Source organism: Aulonocara stuartgranti (assembly GCF_965226115.1).
Source record: "Aulonocara stuartgranti genome assembly, chromosome: 20".
NCBI classification, from domain to species: Eukaryota; Metazoa; Chordata; class Actinopteri; order Cichliformes; family Cichlidae; genus Aulonocara; species Aulonocara stuartgranti.
Window position 1 is genome coordinate 34,169,756 of NC_138956.1, and position 17,150 is coordinate 34,186,905.

Sequence of the window (17,150 nt, forward strand, 5' to 3'; positions counted from 1 at the left end):
CGTTCACTAACAAGTTTAACAGCTGCTAAAAAACAGCAAAATCTTAAGAAACAGATTAACAGCCATCTTTGTGAAATGACTTTTGTTAGGTTTTAATAAACAATTAGTTCCCCAGTAACTGCACATGTGCCATGAATACTTATTACTTATTACTCACAGCAAGTTTGATGTTTACAGGGTGATTCACAGAGATCGGTCCATAATGAGAACTGCAGAGTCTCTACTTAGCAGTGCGCGCACACACACACACACACACACACACACACGCACACATGCACACAGGGCTCTGCAACATCATAAATCTGCTCTAGCACTGGTCTGTTACATAACATATTGACATGTCTGTCCAAATGCAGCAATTAGCATGACTTAAACCTGTTAAAATGACGTCTGAATCTGTGTCAGCTCTCCTCGTGTGTTGCCCACAGCATGCAGGAGAAAAAGAAAAAGAAAACCAGAGCTACATTTACACACGTGGAGTTGTATTAATAACACGCTAACTCGTTCAGAGTCCTGCAGTAAAAAGTCTCGGGTCAGCTGTTAAACACAGATTTCAGGTTTTTATGGCAGACTTGCTTTTAATCAGGAAACCTTTATGAAAAACCCACAGTGCCTTTTAATATCAGAATGGTTAGCACTTCTAACAGAAGAAACTGGTTCTCCTTCAGCTACCTCCCATTGATTGAAGCTTTCAGAGAGAAAACATGTTTATATTATGTTATTTTAGTTTCTTGCTCCTTCATCAGGCCTTTTTGTTTTTTAACTAACAAATCTGAGCTGCTTGTGGTAGATTATTGGTGATTATTGAAATGAACTGGCTGGATTTGTGCTTGTAAATCGGCACCTTATTAATAGATTATTTGGACTTTTCATTTGCTTATTTAGGATTCATTCGTTCATACAGGAGTGCGTCTGCTCCTCTCTGTCAGCCCAACAAGACGAAGCTGTAGAGCTCACCTTTGGAGGGAATTCGATGTCACCAATCAGGCAAGTCACGCAGCACAAGTATGTCCAGGATCTTTTGTAAGTCTACTGATTCTCGAAGTGAGTCAATTTCTCTTTTGTTTGGTTGACAGTAGTTTTCACACTGAAACACTGGTGCTTAGTGGCTTAATGACAAATCAGATGATTTCCCAGTATCATCTCGTTTGCCGTTAGATTCTCCTGGATGTTAGGTGTCACCGCTTAGAAAATATCTCACACAACAAATAAGTGTTGGCAAGTATTGGTGCACAAACTGCAGCTTGTCCCATATGGTCTAGCGGTTAGGATTCCTGGTTTTCACCCAGGCGGCCCGGGTTCGACTCCCGGTATGGGAACCCCCTTTTTCCTCGAGTTTTTACCCAAATTTGCTGTGCAAGAAACTGCACAATCAGAATCAGAGACACTTTATTTATCCCCAAGGGGCAATTAAGATACAAATAATGACAATGACAATAAAAAGCTCTAAGTCTCTTATTTCAGTGAATATGGCGTCACTTTGGAATAACCTTTGTCGTAAGGTGCTGTTCACCACTCGGTGGGTATAAAGGGGCCCTTAACTGTTCTTTGCTCTGTAGACTGTTTCAAGCAGCTCTAAAAACCAGGACTGGGGGTACATCTTTAGTCCCCCCAGGGATCAAAATAATTTAGCAGATCTAGGCTCATGTGGACCAGAGGTGGCCAATCCCCTTCACCCCTGCTGGGAAATCACATGTTGCTTTGTTGAGCCAAACAGTCAGAGATAGTTTAGCCACACTCTTAGTAAACTCTGTTTATAGTGTGGCTGACAGAGCTAAGCTAGCTGATGTTGACTAACTAGCACAATGGAGGTGATTCGGAGCAACATGGCAGTGAGAAAGTAAACAATATTTGGCCACTTTAAGCAACTGTTGGTGAAATAACAACACAAAGTGGGCGGGACTTGAGGTAAACATCTTAACTTTCAGGTCAGCAACTTGAGCAACTACCACTGAGAGTGAAGAACACCACTGACTGACATTAGACGGTTTTCTACTGATTTTTCTTGACTTTAACCACAAAATTATTTTTTCCCTCCCCAATTTTAACACCCCTGCCACTCTAACCTGATGCTTTTTATTGCTGTTAATGATGAGATAAAAACAAGTAAGCAACTTTTTGCTTCCTGTAGAAGAATCTTAAGCGTTACACTGAATTGTATTATTGCTTTTCGACGGTCTGTCAAAGTTGAACTGAGCATGTTTCTAACAGGAAAAGTCAGATGACACTGTTGGATAAAGGTGGTTTATGGGGAGCTGTGGTTAAGTTGGTCCATTGGAGAATCAACACAGTGGAATTTGGCACCGACCAATCAGGGCAGCTGCTGAGAGCCGGCTTCTAATTCAGGAGCAGAGAGAGTATTCATTAAACACAGAGACAGAGAGAGATAAACACCGGCTTCACTGCGGAGATTTCAAATACTTTGAGCGTCTAAATACAGAACGTGGATGAGAAACTGGATTCACACAGAGGGTACAGAGGGCACACATGCAGATGCTGTGGGAAGGAGGAGCCGTGACCTCACACTAACTGTAGAAATGCTGTAATCAGTGTCACTCTGTGGTTTTTGGTATTTAAAAGCATTTTTATTTATAAACTCTTTGCACAGCTTTAGTGTCTCCTGCATGAAGCAGATGGACCTCATTTGCTTTGAGCGCTACATTTCTGTCTGTGAAGGTCAGGTCATCATAGTACTACATTTCCCATAACACACCTGAGGCTCCCTGCACTAACTGGGGTCAGAGAGGGCGAGGTGATGCAGCCGCTGCCCCCTGCTGGAAATGCACACACACTGCACACTGGTGACAGGACGCGACCCTCATCTTTTTTCCCCACGAGGGTCTCTGTTTTGTTGTGTCTGACACCGCCGGGGGTAGAAAATAAGAGCGGGCGAGAGACTCTGACCCAGAGGGAGAGAGAGAGAACTTCAAACAGCTGATGTTTAGATGAGATATGAAACTGCAGATAAAACAGCAGACCAGTGTACTTCAGTGTGTGTGTGTTGTTTTTGTTTCTTCAGATGAATCTGCTCTGATATCAGAATAGATAAAAGTGTGATTTTATAAAACTAATTTTCTCCAAATTCCATTTTTCATAGTGTATGTTTGAGGTATATTTTATTTTATTTATATTTATTTAACACAATTCAGTGGCTACATCTGAACTTCAAGGATAGAAACAAAATATCGATCATATCTCACTACTATCAATCCAATATCAATACCAGCGTTGGTATCAATAGTATAGATATTTGGAGTAATTGATTTGGACCCATCTAGCCCCCCTTTAGTAGCTAATGCCCGAGTACCAAAAACTGCAGTTCCGCCTTTGGCCGCTTGAGGCAGACTCCAAAACCAAATAAGTTGTCTTAGGGTCCCAGGTTAAAATGTCCAATGTTACAGCAGAGATAAGCCTATCACAGCTATCATAGATTGAGAAGCCGGGTACATCCCGCAGACAGGTCGCTGTTCACGCCAATGTTCAATTTAGAAGCACAAATGAACGTAACGCCATGTACGTCTTTGAACTCCAGGAGGACGCCAGAGTTCACAGAAAAGAAGCTGCATGCAAAAAAAGTCCAGCCTGGATTCGAACTCAGGACCTTCGTGGTGTGAGGTGCTAGCGCTAACCACCGGACCAGCATGCTGCAGATTTAATTAGCTTAGCTTGGATTTTATAGACCAACACTATAATATGTGTATAAAGAGGATGCTAAATATGAAGTATGCAATGAAAAAATGTAACTGTCCAGATCTGTAGTTGAGGAATTGCTGGAATGAACATGCTGACCGGGAGAGTCCCAGGCGTTCACACTGGCCAAGGAAGAGATTTAATATGCTTCTGATCTACGAACGCCTGCACCGTCCTTCTGACAGGGCCACAGGGCGGGGTGCTGCTGCAAGAATGGCACAAATACAGCTTGGAGCATTTCATCTCTGTCGAGTCAGATTTGCACCACGAGTAATCAGATCAGAGGTGGTGCTCCTGGTCCATGCAAGTCTGCAGGAACAGCTGGGACACGCAGCCTGCCAACAGCCCACCCGGCCTCGGTCAGCATCAGGCAGTCACGGCAGGGTGACATTGACGCTGTGCATACACTGCTTTATTGTGTTCTGAGAATTCAGTAAACTGAAGCAGTGATGAGTTGTACAAGCGAGACAAGTTAGCAATGACTAAAACCAAACTTCACCAAATATGTTCGGGTTTTCTAGGAGACTCAAACAATTTGCTGAGAAATGGATAAAAAAACACACTTGACGTCTCATGACATAAAATCTGTTTCTTTTTTTTGCTACAGAGCTTGAACTGAAGAGATATATAACTTGTGACGATAAAGAAAAAGTATCTGAGGCCGTCCTCCGAGCACGTTTGACCCAAGAAACTGAAAAACTGATCCAGGACCTGTGATTGTGTTACTTTCAGGTCAACCTGTAACCTCACCAGCAGCAGCACAGAGACAGAGGCTGAGCTCTCTGATTGGACGTGTGTCACAGCAGGGGTCTCGGGGAGTTGTAAATGGTCTTCTGTGTCAATCCGTGGCTCCGCCCTCTGAGCTGCTGTATGTGCGATGTCACTGCGACATCACCTGAACGCCACGCTGTATCGTTCAGCGGATAAAACCAGGACACTAACTCTGAATCTGAAAAGAGTCTTTAAAAAGGTCTGACCCCGTCAGGCAGAGGTGTCCTCACTACCACGGTTTTTAAACTGAAATTTATCCACACACACACACACACACACACACACACACACACAGAAACACACACACACAGACAGTGCCTGGGGGTTGAAAGGTTATTGGCTGCCTGGCTGGATCTCTCAACCAATCCACTGCAAGTATTCAGAGTTGGGATTTTGTGCATTGTTGCTGTGCAGAGAATCAGCAGCGTGACCTACATTCATCCTCGACACACACACACAAACACACGCACTGTAAGAAACACACACACAGGTGCTGAGTGTGTGAATCAGTGTGTGTTTGGCTCAAAGGCACAGAGGCACCAGCTTCATCAATACTACATGTGTGTATTCTCTGGAGGGCGCGTGTGTTGTTGTGTCTCTGTGAGGGCCGGGCTGAGCTGCGGGACGCGTCCTTCACAAAGCCGAGCAGCATCCAAACCTCCTCGCTCTCTGAGATCATCACATGGCTTTAATGCTGATACAGGCAGGGACACGACGGCGTTAACTAGAGCGCCGTGCACACACAATTCTCCGATCAGTTCAACAGGAGAGACAAAGGAAACACGGAGGAGACGGTTTCTGTCGGGATGAAATCATCCCATCCAGCGTCTGTTTTCCCAAAAAAACATTCCTGCACCAAACGCTGCTTCCCGTCAGTGAGAAAAGACTCGGATCTATAAAACAAATCCAATAAAATCTGAGACATCTTCGTGTTGAACTGAAGCCAGCAGAGCCGTCTCAGTGCCGCTGCTTTTCTCTCCATCTGTCAGCACTGTCATCCGGTTTGAATAACATTTATTGAACTGCCGGAGCGCGCGTGGGCTCGGTGCTGAAGCTGACAAACTCAGGGACAAACTCCTGCCCCTCCAAGCTGCTCTCACACATGCACTGCTGCCCTGAATCTTCCTGAATTAACTTTCTGTTCATTTTGACCCAAAATATTTTGATTTTAAACCTGCATCATCTGCTCCCGGGAGAACCAGACTCACCACGGTGTTTCCTTGAAGCTTGAAGGCTCTTTAAATCTTGCTGAAGCTTTGGGAAAGGCTGAGCTCTGCTGATCCTAACAGGACTTGAGTGTGGAGTCTGTCAGCACTGTCACTGGGTCTTATTGGTATTTTGACACCTGGAACATCGGCAGGGTTTAAGGATAAATGACGGTGATGTCCTCATGAGTGGGTGTAGTAGTAGAAGACGTTGCCTGCCAGAAACTTAAAGATACTGGTGAAGGCAAAGTTTAGCTAAATCTAATTGGGCTAGTGAGGAGAAGAGGCGCTGCTCTTCTCTCCATCTGTCAACACGCTCATCCAGTTTGAATTAGCTTTATTGCATCTTTCAGGACAGCATGGAGGACAAACTTCTGCTTCCCGTCTGGCTCACACATGCTACATGCTAATCTAAAATAAACACATGGAAACAACTAAAATTAATAATTGGGGGACGCGTTGAAATGACAGCGTAGTAAAGCGAGTGCTTCACTGAAACCTGCACCTTTCTGGGCAAACACGGGGTCTAACTCTTGCCCCTCTTGGCTCACACATGCACTGCAGCCCTGACCTCTTCTAGAGACTACCTGACATATGATCACATATTAAACTGCCTTTAACACATCTGATATTTGCCCATGTGAGAACAGTGCAGGTAAGACAGATCCACACACAGGAAGAACCTCTACTCTGACCATGCTTGAGACAAGACAAGAGATTCTGCACGTGAGAGAGGAAAACGGAAAACAGCCACAGATACAAACATGAAGCCTGAGAAATGTTCTTCACTGCTGCCTGCGGCTGACAGCGATGAAGGCGTGAGCTGGGGATAGAAGAAGGAGCAACAGCAAAGAGATGAATACCATCACACCTGCAGATCGCTCAGTAACAGCCGAGGACTTCTGGTTTGTGAAGTCCTGATCGCATTCAGAGCAGTTTACTTGTTACCCATCACTCTGCAGCACACATTCACTCTGCACAAACTGAATATAAGAAACAAACACAGGCACAGTCATGACTTCAAAACCTCAAGCTGAAAATTTTTCTCAGCTTTTACTGTGGACGTGATTAATGCTGCACTCTCATTGCGGCTGACCCTAAAGCATACCAAACCTTATTGTCTTTCTTGGGATTAATGAGGACCATAATTTAGAGCACAAACCTCGTGTCGTAATAAATAAGAGTTGAAACAAGCGACTTGGACCATAAACTAGACCAAAAGAATTTACTGAGTTCAAAGAGACCAGGGAAGCTGCAGGGTCTTTTTTGCATGGACTTCAATACAATCAAACTTCTTTTTACAACCAGACAAGTCGCCCCCTGCTGGTCATTGGAAAGAAGGCAGGTTCAATGCGCTTCCACGTGACCTTCACTTTTCACACTACGTGCACCTTCGATCAGCTGATGAGTGTTTCCGTATCCCCGCCTATCACCGTAACCTTCTGCATCATTTGCTCCTTTCTCCCCGCGTGTCCTTGCATTATAATCAATAATGTAATCAACGAAACAGCATTTAATCTCAAACCAGATGTTTGCAGATGTTCTACATTAGCGGTCCCCAACCTTTTTTGCGCCACAGACCAGTTTATGTCCGACAATATTTTCATGGACCGGCGTTTAAGGTGTCGCGGATAAATACAACAAAATAAAACCAGTACAGGCACCAAAAAAAGGAGATTTATTCATAACACACAGGAAAAGACCCAGGGAAACCGAGTTAACTGTAAAGATGGTAAAAACCCTGAAAACCATCAATTTCACACCCGAGCCTGAACTCTCGCGGCCTGGTACCAAACGACTCACTGACTGGCCTGGGATTGGGGACCACTCTTCTACATGACTATATGCTTTATGCATCTGAAACATCTGTGGTGTCCGAGTGAATTGGTGACATCTGGAAGGACAGGAAGCAGAGGATCTGACATCACTTCCTGTTTAAATAAACTAAGGCCATCTTATTGAATCTCTCTGAGCAACATATCAGTTCACACAGAAACGACTGCAAAGCATCAAAAAGGAACTTTAAACAGGATAAAAAGGTTAAAGGTCAAATAAAGAGAAGGTAAAGGAAGCTCGGTTAGGCGAGTCATGTCAGCTCATGTTCCACACTGACCCATGTTCATGAACTTTGGGTAATGACTGAAAGAATAAAACCACAAGTATAACTCTCTCCAGCCACCTGCGCGGGGTGCCCGCGGCTGATTTAGGACTCTCAGGAGGGATTACACTTGCCGCTGAGCCGGGAGTGGCAGGGGATCCCCTAAGAGGAGCTGAAGGAGGCTACTAGAGAGAGAGAGAGAGAGAGAGAGAGAGGAGCCTGAGTGCCTCGGCTCCCTCGATGCCGCCATGAGCCTGAAACGGAATAAGCTGCTTTACTAAAACAGAGAGAGAGGAGGAAAGAAAGAGTGAAAAGTAGTGAAAAAAGGAGCAAAACAGCAAAACGAAAAGAAAAAAACAAGTGTAAAGAAATTAAAAAGCAAAGTATACAAAGAAAAATCAATAAAAGAAGAAAAATAGAAAAATCAAGGAAACAGGAACAAACATGCAAAAGAAAGTTTGAAAGAAGCCACAAAAAAAATTAAGAAAGAGGAAAAGCAAAATATATAAAGAAGAAAAAGATCTAAACAAAAGCAAGAAAGAATTGGGTGAAATTTTATTCTATGGCTCTATGCTGCAAAGTCTCTGCATCACTTTGCTCTGACAGCTTCTTGTCGGTGAAAAACAAACGCAGAAGCCTCGAGCTGCCTGCTTTCTGCTGACTGTCTCCAGCAGAAGCTTCAAGGCTCTCCTAAAACAAGCACACAGCTGAAGGCTGGTTCAGCTGACCCTAACCGGACTCGAACGTGGACACACCGACCTCTGTGCAGGTGCAAACGCCCGTCAGAGTGATCAGACTCAGACTTGGTGTTCTGCAGGACCGGCTCCACATGCAGCCTGAAGGTCCTCATTAATACAGTAAACATGGGCCGTGAGTCTGAGAGAAAAATCTGAATTCATCAGATTTAATGTTCAGCTCTGACCAGCACGTTAAATCCTCTAATCCTCCTCTCTCTCTCTCTCTCAGTTTTAATTTGCTTTATGGAGCGAGCACAGAAACAGACAAACAGCAGAAGAAGAGAGTTCAAACTCCAGGAAACACACACCAACGATTACCACACACACATACACACAAACATCCATCTGCTCCTGCAGCAAAACAACAAGTCTGTCCCCCTCAGCTCCCATTATCCTGCTCTCAGAAATAAGCGTCCTGCACACATCTCAGCCTGCTACCAACACTTCTACACAACACTACACTGCTGCAACGCTTTTCCATCCACGAAACAAGATAAAGTCGCTTACTCGGTGTCACAGTCAATCTGCAAACTCGTAAACGTGTAGTGAGCCAGCTGGAATCACCAGGATTTCCCCACTGATTACTCAAAATGTGATCTAATGTCATCTGTAAAAGCTGAACACAGCCACTGTCACGCCGCCTGTGAGTGGACTCAACATGTTGATGCCTCAGCATCGGAGCCCGTAGTGATGACAAAATCAGGACAACAGGGCGGAGTGCTGCGTGATCATGCAGGCCGGTTTTTGTCTTTGTTGTCTCCGTTACTGTTTGTTTGCTTGTTTCACTGACATTTTGTGTCTTAAAGGCAGAAGCAGAGACGAGGTCTACACATTAGCTGAGGCTAGAAGTCCTACATGAGCTGGATGTATATGCAGTAATGTTAACATGCATGTCCCTGTTATGTGGTGCTAACAGCAGAAAGTATCAAGGCCCAGTACAGTGATTTGAATAGTTTCCCCCATTATAACAACTCTAAGAGGTGTAATTTTTTTCTTTACCTCTCATACACCTGTGTAATTAAGCTAGGGAGCATGGCTAATCACTGTTCACATAGCTATATTGCAGCTAGCTGGAGGTGCTGCATGGAGCCTGTTCACTGCAGTTTTAATGCATTTATTGTACAAACATAGTGTCCTGCTGTGTGGTACAGTTCATCCAAAGCATTTATGCTTCATTTTTGGTTAATTAGAACTAATTAACGGTTATCTCTGCATCGTACGCGTACAGTTTGTTGACGCAGCTTGCTAATTAAGCTAACTAGTTTTAGCTAATAGCTTCACTCCACCCTGTGGTGTAAATATGGTAACTTCCTGCCCTAAAAGACCAACATGATCTCAACCAGTAACACTGAGGTTTCAAAATCCGGATTCCAGAACTAATGGTAATTCAAAGGTGGCTACGTCCATCTTTTATATACAGTATATGGGGAGTTATTTGCTTTTAGAGCTAGCCTCATGTGTTGCTCGAGGAACTGCAGTTCATGTTTCTGATGTGGAGGTTGCAGCTTGTAGCTGACTAAACACACAGTTTTTTAAAAGGAATAAAGCTCCATTAGCAGCTACAGCCTCTGTTAGAGTTTACTGAAAACTTTGATTTGTTCCTTTCAGTTTATCGACATTTCTAGGATGTGTTAATTGAACAGAGCTCTCCAGGTCATGCCTCAGCATGTCAGTTGTGTTAAGGTCAGGCTTTCTTCTTCACTCTGGTTTTTGTTTCATTGTGGGCTTCAGCTCGTGCCTAAGCTTCAGGAGGAGTCTAATCCACTTCTGAGCCGCTTGAGTTAATGTGAGAAAATCTCCTCAGATTAAATTAATCTGCTTCAACACTCATTGAGTTTTTTCCTCACATCGGATGAATGAAGTCACCGAGCTGCTCCTGAACTCATTGCTGGACTTCTGATCTCAGTTTTACATCAACACTGAAGCAGGACACTGTTTCTTTGCTTGTTTGTAATAAACGTTAATAAAGAGTCTGGGAAAAAATATCTGCAGCACGGATCTACCTCCTCTCTGATTGGTCTATTTGGTTTTAATTTATACTCTGAACAAACCAGGAACACATCAGGACATCTAACTGACATGACTTTGGTTTTCCTTCAGTTTGGTGACATTTTTGTTCATCCTCAGGATGCACAGATTTGTGTTCAGGCAGACAAACCAGTATTTGTGTCTATATGTGGACCAGCCCTGCTTACAGTGGCTCCCCGAAGGCTCATTTTGAGCCTCACACAAGGCAGGACAGCAAGAATAGCTGTGTGTGTGTGTGTGTGTGTGTGTGTGTGTGTGTGTGTGTGTGTGTGTGTGTGTGTGTGTGTGCGTGCGTGTGTGTGTGTGTGTGTGTGTGTCCCAAAGCGACTGCACAGGGAGCACATCCGAGGGAGGAAAAATAAGGGAAAAGAAAGAAGGAGGTCAAAATAATGGTTCTACCGCCATCACAGCCGTGGGGGCTCCGCCCACCTGCAGTACTGTAGAGAGTACTAGTAACGCCATTGGATGAGAGCATGAAGGAGAAAGTACTTTACAGAGGTGCAGTTTTCATGTACTTCTAAGTATTTCTGTGTTAGGACGGTTTCTGCTGCAACTTCATTATATTTCAGATGCAAATGTTTGTACTCCGTAAAAATTTATTTTAAAGCTTTCATAACTTTTTCTTATTTTGCACATTTTATGATATAGTTCTGTTTGAATTATTACTGTATTTATTGCAGAGTTATGGCAGCTGACTCTCAGTATTGTAGACATATATGGCAGATAACAGATTTTACCAAAGTAACAAATAATAAAACTAAAGATATTTTCTTCAGAATTATTTTTTAATTTAGTTTTGGTTAACTAAAATAACTTTTGGAGTAATTCAGGTTTTTTGCGTGTGTCACATTTTAATTTAGATATTCAAAGCGAGGCCCTATCATGATTTTGTCTTTATGTCCTTATGGCTTAAAGCACATCCAGCTCCTTTCAGGGGCTGTAATTTACAAAGCAAATATCATGTTTTATTTATTAAGACCTAAAGCTAGTGATACAGCCAATAAACTCATCAAGAATGTGTTTGCTGGGCTCGTAGATCAGGTAGGAAGTGGAGAAGTTTTCTCATAGACTTCTATTCCATTGAAACCAGGTAAGTCGCCCCCTACTCGCGAGAATGTATGTTTAAGACAGGGACTGGTTTCAAGAGAAAACAGGAGATGAACCCCGACATATATGTACAAACATGCATATACCACACACACACACACACACACACACACACACACACACACACACACACACACACACATTCAGACACACACCTACACACTCTCACACACACACACTATACCCTGGGTCTGTCCGTCAAGTCAGTGTTTTATGATCCTGAGCAGGAAAACTGGGAAAACCCTCCAACCTTTCATTAGATAATTATTAATAAATAATTACAAACCGATATGTAACATCGCGCGCAGGAGCAGCAGCGGCGGCAGCACGTGGCGCTGGGTGTGACGCGCAGCCACAACAACAACACTGCTGTCAGATCTCATCATCGCAGCGGCTTCGGTGTTAAAATCAGCCTCACTCAGGATTTTTCTGTCTCTGCGGAAAAACCTGGCACAGCTGCAGAGCACACCTCCGAGCCCGGCCCAGCCTTCCTCCCGCCGCCGCCCTCTGAACTGTGACCCGATTTGTTAAAGAGAGGCTAGGTGGACTCGCGGCACCGCCTCGTGCAGCTCGGCTGCAGCCCGCAGACATGCAGACTAAAAACAGCGATTTTTTGAATGGAGTCTGGCGGAGCGGCGGGGAGCCAGCCGGGGCCGTGTGCGCAGGCGGGTGACAGCTCCTACCTGCTGGCCTGACCCTTTACCTGCAGCTCCTCCGTCACAACGTCCAGGTGCCGCTCAGCTGATTGTCTCCCGCTGCGGCTCGCGCTCAGCCTCACATCAGCTGGACTCTGCGCGCCGATTGATGACGCCGACGGTCGCCTCGCGCGTGCAGCGATCCGATCAGTCATGTAGGGTCGACACTCTGTTCATCACTCTTCATCCTCCTCCTCGACACGGCGGCCACTCTCTGTGCTCAGTGAAGCTCCATCAGCAGCAGCAGCACGAGGCGCGCTCACGACGCCAGCACCATGCGGCGGGCATGCGCACGCCCTCGCCCGACTCCAGCAGGAGGTCCCTTCATGTTTCACAACGCGACGTGTCTGTGAAGGTTCTCAGTCATCCAGGTCATCGTAGTCTAAGGAGCTTGGAAAGAGAAGCCTCTGGACTTCTTTAAGTTTATGTTTCACCTCCCATCCGCGACGATAATCAGAGGAAACTGTATCTGATGTAGAGCCATCCGCACACCTACATCAGTCTGCTTACACCACGCTTTTTTCACAACTTGATTTATAAAACACGTTTCAGCCAAAAACTAAGTTTTAAAAAACGTCTTAGTGAAGGTCATAGACTGGATATAAAGGATGGATGAAGTGCCTTCCTTTTCCGTGACCAGCAGGGGGCGACTCATCTGGTTTCTCAAAGAAAGAAAAGAAAAACCTTTTAATTGTTCTTATTCATGTTACTGTGTCTGACTAATAAGACTGCACTGTTGGACAGTTCTATAATGTGTAACAGTGGTCAGCCTTAAAATAACTGCTTTGTCTCCAGCTCTGTTCTTTTCGGAGCGATGAAACGTATTTGACCAGTGCTCATCTGTCAGTGTTATACACTGCAACACTTTTTAATCAGAGTTTAGCATCAGGTCAGTTAAACTGCCAGGTATATTGATGTGGTCAGAGGGTTGTTAATTAGTTTCATCTGCTTTGGCATTAATGAAACTAACAACAGCGGAGCAACAATGACACAACCCCAAAAACAGGAATGGTTTTACCCTCTTCATCTTTTCTGTATTTTACTAGTTTAGCATTTGGCTAGGGTCAGCGTCACTACTGGTAGCATGAAGCGATACTTGGACCTTGCACAGGTAGTCCAACTCCTCCAGGATTTCACCCATTACCACAAGGTTTGCTGTGGCACAGTCTCAGGAGCATGGAGGAGATTCCAGGAGACAGACAGTTACTCTAGGAGAGTTGGACAGGGCTGTGGAAAGCCCTTAATGTATCAGGAGGACCAGTATCTGCTCCTTTGTGCAAGGAGGAACAATGAGAACTTCCAGAGCTACAAAATGACCTCCAGCAGGCCACCGGTGAGAACGTTTCTCACAAAACAATCAGCAACAGACTTCATGAGGGTGGGCTGAGACCCCGGCATCCTCTAGATCCAATAGTTCACCTCTGGGACAGTGCCATCCAGACTGTCCAGAAGCTCAGAGAAGGCCTGGTCCAGATCTGGGAGGAGATCCCACACACCAACCTCTGAAGCCTCATTAGGAGCATGCCCTGATGTTGTCAGGTATGCAAAAGTGTTCCTTTAATTTGCTTCCTTTTCTCATTTGACTTTGACGTAAAAGCTGGAACGTGTTCCAAGAGACTGTATACATAAATACCGATTTCTTGTAGGCATCAGTGAAAATGATATGAACACTTTCCATCACAACCAGTGCAGTCTCTTCACATTTCCTCCTTTTACTGAGATGAATGTCTGTGTGCCAGAAGAGACTTGAAGCCAGGGACGATCACTCTGATGGAAACCCTCCCATTCCACATGATGAATGCTGGAACAGCTCCAGCTCTGACGGAGGCCGGGGCAGTAGGTCTGTGTGATCAGCTGGTGAAGAAAAATCATATGTAAGCTTGAAAACACAAAGGAAAACAAGTCATTTCACCTTTACGTGAACCACAGGGATCACGAAAAATCAACTTCACTCAGTGATAAAGTCATGAAAACCAGCTTTCTGTAACAGGCTGGATCTCTAGTTTCAAGTCAAACACTCGAGATGTGATTGAAGTGCAGACTTCCAGCTTTATTTCCAGGGGTTTAACAAAACTGCTGCATTTCCTGAACGAGGATTAAAGCCATTATTGAACACCGTCCGCCCTGTTTGTTAGAGGCTTTAAAGTAATTCAGTGACTGATGGATTTAAAATCCACTGTGATGGTCTACAGAGCCAAAATTACAAATACTGTCTGAATACGTACGTACCTAAATGTGTGTTTTGATTGTTAATCATATAAATATGTTGTTGAAAAAATATAAAAACCCATCAAATCATTTTAGGTTGAACTTTACTCAGTGAGCAATATTTAAAAACATGAATATGAGCAGAAGGTGACCTGCAGAAAACGTGGAAACAGAAACTCTGGTGACATCTGGCAAACTGTGAATCAAATGTGCATCTAAATTCTCCGAGCATCTCAGTTTGACTCGGAGCAGCACATCTGAAGGGTTAATTCAGAGAATAATCCTGCCGCTGGGACGAATCCAGAAGAATAGCTCCCCACCTACCACCACCACCACCCACATGTGCAGAAACACAACGAGGCTTCAGGCTAAGCTGCTCCTGTTTCCGCTGATTTCTGCTCAGATGATGTTTAAATCCGCTGCTGCTTCCTCTCTACTGTACTCCAATTACTATTTGACTGACTTTCAGCGTCTGATGATGTGAGCAAGCGCTTTGGTGACAGTAGGAAGGAAAAACTCCCTTTCAACAGGAAGGAGCCTCCGGCTCAGGGTTAGGGAGGAGCGGCCATCTCTTGTGAGCGGTTGTGGGGAGGAAGGAAGCATCTTCTTCTTCAGGCTCTCGTCTTTAAGAGTGCATCTCTCCAAAAAATTAGAATACTGTAAAAAGTTGTGTAGTTAATACTTTAATTAAAACACATTTCATTTCATTAAAGCAGCTATACTTTAATTAAAACAGGTAAACTCACAGTAAAACATTTTAAGCCTTTTATTTTGTTTAAATTTTGATGATTATCGCGTATGGCTCAGACATCTAGTATCTTGAATTATGATATTTCCTACGATCATTGAAAAAAGGATCTCCATTATGAAATGTCAAACTTCTGATCAGTTGTGTATGCACACAGAGCATTTGGGGCTCCTTTACCACAAATCACTGCACCCGTGTGGTGATACATGGAGGTGTTCAGCTCGGCTGTAGTTTTGGGTCAGATGTTTCGCCTTCTTGAAAATACTCCACAAATTCTTTGAGGGGCTCAAGTCAGGCAGGTGAGTTGACTGCCCGCTCAAACACAGGTAGCTGTTTTGGTGCTTTACGCCCAAAAAGGAAAAGGAAATTAGCATCTTTGTTGACTTTGGACTTGATAGAACACACTGGACCGACCACCACCGGCACGATCAAGCAGACCAACCCATCAGACTGTGGAAACATTAAAGACTTCAGTCTGTGCCTCTCTATTCTAGCTCCAGATCTTGATCTCCAAATTAAGTGCAAACTTTACTTCAATGAAAAGAGGACAGTCCAGATCTTTTTCTCCTCAGGCCAGGCCAAGACACTCCTGATGTGGTCTCAGGCTCAGGAGTATCTGGAATGTGACAGGTGTGCTTCCTGTCCTAAAGACGTCTGTGTGGCGGCTCTTTATGGAACGACTTCACCCTTTGTGAAGTTCTACCGTTCTTGAATAAACTTGTCTTGACATCACTGTTTCCTGCAACACTTTTCCCAACTTTCCATCAATATGCTTCCATTCGGCACTCTGTGAACAGCCAGCCTTTTCAGCAGTGACCTTCAGTGGCTTAACCTCATTATGGAGGGCACTGATGGTCATCATCTTTCACGTTAGCAGCTTCCTCATGACTGTGCTAGAAATATTACAGTATACCTTTTTAGTTGTGATGAACAAAAAGGAAAAAAATGTAACACTATATAATAAGGCCCACAAGTAAGGCTGTGAATGCCCCGTAATTAAACTGAATTTCAATTTAATCATGTTTACCTACAAATACTTAAAGGTAGGCACGAGTAACAAGTCAGGTAACGATGGAGCCTTTTTTCACCCCTTTCACAATCACGGTTTAAACAAAACTTTCTAAAGGTGAATCTCCTTTCCTGGTTTCCTGAGGTTAGGCAAGAATAAACCATTCCAGCAGTAAAAATGACGCAGTTATACTGTAAAAGTATTTACAGTATAATTTGTGTCTTCTTTCCCAGGGCGGGTTTAGGCACTACTTCAAAAGCAATTCAATATTTCTTCGTCCTGGTAAAACAGATGAAACAAAGTACTTTAAATAGTCATGTTGACTTTTTGTTGATTGTTTGTGTCTGTCACATTTTGTTTGTTCTTGTTCCAGATTTTGAACACCAAAAACCAATATCCATGCCGGACTTCCTCCTTTGAAGGAGGTATAATTCTCTGTATTATTACAGCTCTGCTGTTGGAGCCAGGCTTCCTTTCAATCAGCCTCTCTATGTTCTGCAAACACTTAACTGCAGACTATTTTGCATAATTTGAGTCTTTTCTGAGATACAAATTAAAAAATGATTCAAAAAGCCCCAAACTATGTTTAATGCTTGATCCAGCACTTGGATTGGTGTAGCCTGGTGGTGGCTGGTATGTAAGAAAACTGGGAAAACTGATGGTGACCGAGACCTTCGGCTCAGATTAGATTAACAGTTCCTACTCCTGTTATACGATCCTATTTTATTTAATAGAAAACTCCAAAGTTTACACTTTTTTTCTTTTCAAGGCCATCCAACACCCTTCGAAGGACCAACATTAGCTGCCAGACCATATGTTTGACATCAGGGACATAAAAGCTACACTGCTCAGAT

The 17,150-nt window shown here is 43.9% G+C and overlaps 1 protein-coding gene across 2 annotated transcripts in view; it reads right to left on the reverse strand.

The window, feature by feature from the left end:
• ccdc120a (coiled-coil domain containing 120a) overlaps positions 1–12,572 on the reverse strand; it is a 33,309-nt gene extending 20,737 nt beyond the window's left edge. For both annotated transcript variants that reach the window (XM_082519556.1, XM_082519554.1), the window contains exon 1: positions 12,340–12,572. The gene's annotated coding sequence lies outside the window, so the exon portion shown is untranslated. The remainder of the gene's footprint in view (positions 1–12,339) is intronic.
• Between the last annotated feature and the right edge of the window lie 4,578 nt (positions 12,573–17,150).